The 4,307-nt window shown below is 50.9% G+C and overlaps 1 protein-coding gene across 6 annotated transcripts in view; it reads left to right on the top strand.

Annotated features, from left to right (window-relative positions):
• The first annotated feature begins 2,525 nt into the window (after positions 1-2,525).
• The window catches only part of PPARA (peroxisome proliferator activated receptor alpha), a 43,957-nt gene continuing 42,175 nt past the window's right edge, over positions 2,526-4,307 (top strand). For 5 of the 6 annotated variants that reach the window (XR_011048227.1, XM_068401468.1, XM_068401463.1 and 2 more), the window contains exons 1-2: positions 2,526-2,567; positions 3,045-3,244. The gene's annotated coding sequence lies outside the window, so the exon portion shown is untranslated. Of the gene's footprint in view, positions 2,568-2,613; positions 2,807-3,044; positions 3,245-4,307 lie in introns of those variants that run through there. The other variant, XM_068401467.1, reaches the window with a different exon arrangement.

Here is a 4,307-nt window from a genome sequence, read left to right as displayed (position 1 = left end):
TGGAGACCTCTGACCAAGCCAGCTGGCTACTGGAAAGATGGAAGATCAACGACTGCACAAGTCTGGCTGCTTGTTTCACAACTGTCGAGCTGTTAAGCAATAGTAATATGGTTATTGCATATTAATAGAATATAACCTTAATTAAAGCTTATTCCAGCTAAAAGCCTAGTAAATAATCTAATTTCTGATTTCTAAAAGCTTGCACATTTAAATAGCTAATGGATGTTTATGATATTTAGTATGTTATTAAGACTGGAACCGCGATACACATTTACGCAATCCAGTCAGTAATCTACACTTAAAAAGTGCTTTCGGTACAAAAGGAATCAGTACGGTCTCCTGGGTAAATATTTTAAACGCGGGATACATTCTCCTCCTTCACTACAGATGCTTTCTGCAATACCAGCCGTTTTTATGGACAAAATGTATGCAAATTCTATAGAAGAAAACACTTCCAAAATAGGGCTTAAGAGCGCTCTTCTCCATGTCTGGAATAACACAGTCTGCTGACCACACTGTAGACAGAGGTTGCTGCGAGTTTGGTTATCAGCAAGTGTGGGATGGGGAACCCACAGCTCATAAACAGGAAACAGCCCACAACTTATTTTAAATTCCAATAAATATTTTGTGTTTTTACTGCCTTTGGGACAGCGTTAGTGATTGAGACACGGGAAGATGTATGAAACATCTATTTGCCCCTCAGGAAAAGCTGGCCCAGCTCAACAGCTAGGATAAAGCCTAGGCAGCCTGGCATGCCTCTCACTGGCCACAGCGAAACCCTGACGTGGTGAATCCCTCAAAATGTGAATATTTCAAAGGCAAAAGCCCACACCATACCCAGATCTTACTTTTGAGAATTGTACTGCAGCATTTGTACAATGTCACGTCAGGGACCAGCAATACAAGTACGCATGCAAACAGACCTCCTAAATCCAGTCTGAAAGGTCAATATGGAAACTCAAATACAAGCGTCCTCACTCTCCACAGCTTCCTTGATAAGCAAGAGGGGAAACAGTTTTAAGAGCTGATCACACACCCAAAGAAAACCAATACATATTTGTAACTGCACAGAAGCTTATTCTGTTTGTGTATATTTCAAGGGGGGGGCAGGGCGAGAAAGAAAGAAAGAAAACCAAACTGAATGAAAAGCTCATCTGCTCAGATAACACCTTTTATGGAAATAGTCCCTTAGCCGTGTTATCAGCTGAGCTCTGTTACACATGGGCTGTGGGGAAATATGTAGGTGTTAAAATTGGGAATTAACTTTCTAAGTCAACTGATTCTTGTAGCACTTCGTGTTGGCCCAGCTTGGAAGAGAACTCGGAGCAGCACTACCCATTGAGAAGTCGGGCTGTGACCGGAACCTGCTTGAAACATTCTGGAAAAGCCTTAAAATTACTGTAAATGTGAGGGCTTTCACTAGCTTCTGTTTTTTGCTGTTAATACTGCCTTTTATGGGTTCCCATTGAGGCATGCTTTCTCGTCGTTTTTCAGCCTCTACCGTTACTGTTGTTCCTGTATGGAGTGCTCCGGTGTCCAGGTCCACGTGCTTAACCCAAATTTATGAGAAACGTATGGAATTACAGATGTTGCTCCCTGCAGTGGTGACCGAGCCTCCAGGGCAGCGCTCCCCTTCCTTCCCCTCTGGGCCTGTTTCTATTTTCTGAACTGCCACAAACTGTTTCCATTGAGTAAAAATAAGCAGAAGCTGCACGTGTTTGTGCTTGGTACACGTAAAATAACATCTGAAATAGGTCATGATGGCTTCTCCTCCTGGCACCCGTGTTATTGACTGCTAAGATTGGTAATAAAGTGCCTTTTTTTTTCCCTCCCACATGGAGTGAGAACATGAAAGTGAAAATGCAATTATATGATTAAAAAAAAAAGCTAGTGATATTTTTTGCACAGCAATGACAACAATCATGAGGATCATAAGATGTAATGTACACGAAGCAGCCAAAAATCAGAAATCGAGGCGGGGGGGGGGAAGCTGACCCCCTTTTAAAACCACTGTGTTTATGCTTCTGGTTCCCTTTCCAAGATTTCAGAGCCTCAGGACGCCAAAGCCTGTTTCAAAGCCTCCTTCAGGGGTTCGCTGGATTTTATTCAGCATTTCGGGCTTTGCTTTGCAGACGTGACCCGCGATAACTTTCTGAACACGAGAAAGCTTTTCCTCAGCCGGCAGCGCTCATGGAGAAGCCCCTGCGCCACGGGCCGCACGGCTCCTCCGCGCCTCCCCTCAGGGCCGGAGCACGGCCACGGCCGCTCGCCCCCCGCAGCCTGTCCCGGCCGCAGCCCCGCCGGGCGGCCAGAGGAGGCGAGCGCAGACTTTGCGCCCCCCGCCACCCCCAGCAGCCGTCCGGCCCCTCCGCCCGGCGGGGCTTTATTCGCCCTTGACGGAACGCGGCGCCGCCGCCGCCCGCCCCGGGCTGCCCCTCCCCGCCCGCCCCCGCAGGTCTCTTCCCCGCCCAGCCAATCGCGGCGGCCATTGCGGGAGGTGTGTGCCACGACCTCACTTCCGGTACCTGTCACCCCGCCGCCCGCAGTCCGTCAGCCGCTGGACCGGGGTACTTCAGCAGCCCCCCCCCCACACCTCCCCCGACCGACCCCCGCCCCGCCGGGCTGGCAGGGCCGGGCGGCTGCTGCCCGTGGCCGAGGCTGGCGGCGAGAGGGTGGTTTGGAGGCGTTGGACAGCGGATCGCGGCCGGTGCCTGCCCGATCAGACCCTGCCCGGCCCCGGCCCGCTGCGCCCGCTGGTGGCTGCGCCTCTCCGCCTGCCAGCGGGCCGGAGTGCCCGTAATGCACGGTAGTGCCTTAGGGGCGGCCCCCCCGCCCCGGCCGCGCAGAGGCTTCCCGTATCGCAGCCGGGGCTCCGGCGGCGGAGGGGCGCACGGGGAGGGGGCGGAGGCGCGGGAGCGCGGCTGGGTGACGCCCCCGCCCCGCTAACACGGCGCCGGTTTTGCTAATGACCTGTCCTCCCCCCCCCCCCCTTTTTATTTTTTATGTATTTATTGATTTCTCTCTCTCTCTCTCTTTCCCTGAAGCCGTCTGCGAAACTCCGGCGGTGGCAAAGGCGCGGGGAAGGAGGTAGCTGGCCCGGGGAGATGCTTTAGCTGCGCCTGCTGCTGCGCTCGGGCTTCGCGCCAGCCGCCCGCCGTGCGGGGGCCGCCGTGGGCGGCAGCCCGGGGTCAGAGGGGCTAAAGGACGAGCAAGAGCCGGCCCCGGCGGAGGCTGGCCTGTGGAGGTAAAGAGCGATCTTGAAAACGTCGTGGGGAGACTTCAGGGTGCTGGGGGGTGAGGGGGACGGAGGAGAAGACAATGTCTTGTCATATAAGGTGCTGTTGTGCAACTGTCGTGACTCTTAAATGAAGCACGTTTTAATTGTCTGTAACCTGGTTTGACAAATGAACTTGGGCACTAGACAGAAAATACCTTGCTTGGAGGTTACCTTTATTGGATTGGTTTGGTCAGGCAGGTTGTGCCTTTACCAGTCGGTTGGTCAGAGGAGAGTCCTGTATCCTTGGAGTGAGGAGTGGGTCATTGGGAGCTCCCCCTGTTTTTTGCCTTTGTGGTTTGATGAGGAAAACGTGCTCTTGATTGTCACTACAGAGCTGTCTGCTTGCTTTCTGAAAAGCAAGTGAAAAAGGTAACATTGAAAAAGGAATGGAAAGGAGTGCTAACAGGTATTGCCTTGTATTCATATTAAGATTAGCGCAGCCTCACTGACTGGAGTAGCTGTTCCTAAGCTCTCTGATGGAAGAAGTATGAGTACAGGATTCGTCAGACAGGATTATCTGGAATAATGATGTTTGGCACTTTGGTGGCATTGGATGTCTTAGTAGTACTGCACAAGTAAAGATGTTGCATAACTTGTTGGGAAGGAAAATTTTAATCAAACTGTACTTGTATTATAGAACATGCACAGGCTTTCTTATTGACATGTAACATTGATTGCTGGGTTGAAATGCGCGTCATCTTTGCAGGCAGCAAAACTGATAAGCTATAAAAAGTGTTTCCTTTGTAAATTCTGAATCACTGACTTAATATTGAGGCTACCTGGCTGAAACTGACGGCAGTTGTGATTCATGCGATGTGGTCACAAGTCTACTCAAAGCTAAACCAGTATCATAACCTTTGTTACTTGGCATGAGCTATCAAGCAGCCATTGGCTCTTATTTACTTGTAGTGGCAACTTTCTGGACTTTAAGTAGCGCGATGTAGTGTTTCAGAAGGATGAGGGTGTGCGCAGAGCTTGTCAGAGGTTTGTAGAACTGCCTAGCCAGCACGCTCCCTTTCTTTTCCCATGT

Source organism: Nyctibius grandis, chromosome 5 (genome assembly GCF_013368605.1).
Source record: "Nyctibius grandis isolate bNycGra1 chromosome 5, bNycGra1.pri, whole genome shotgun sequence".
Lineage (NCBI taxonomy): Eukaryota > Metazoa > Chordata > Aves > Nyctibiiformes > Nyctibiidae > Nyctibius > Nyctibius grandis.
This window is presented reverse-complemented; position numbering and strand designations above follow the sequence as displayed.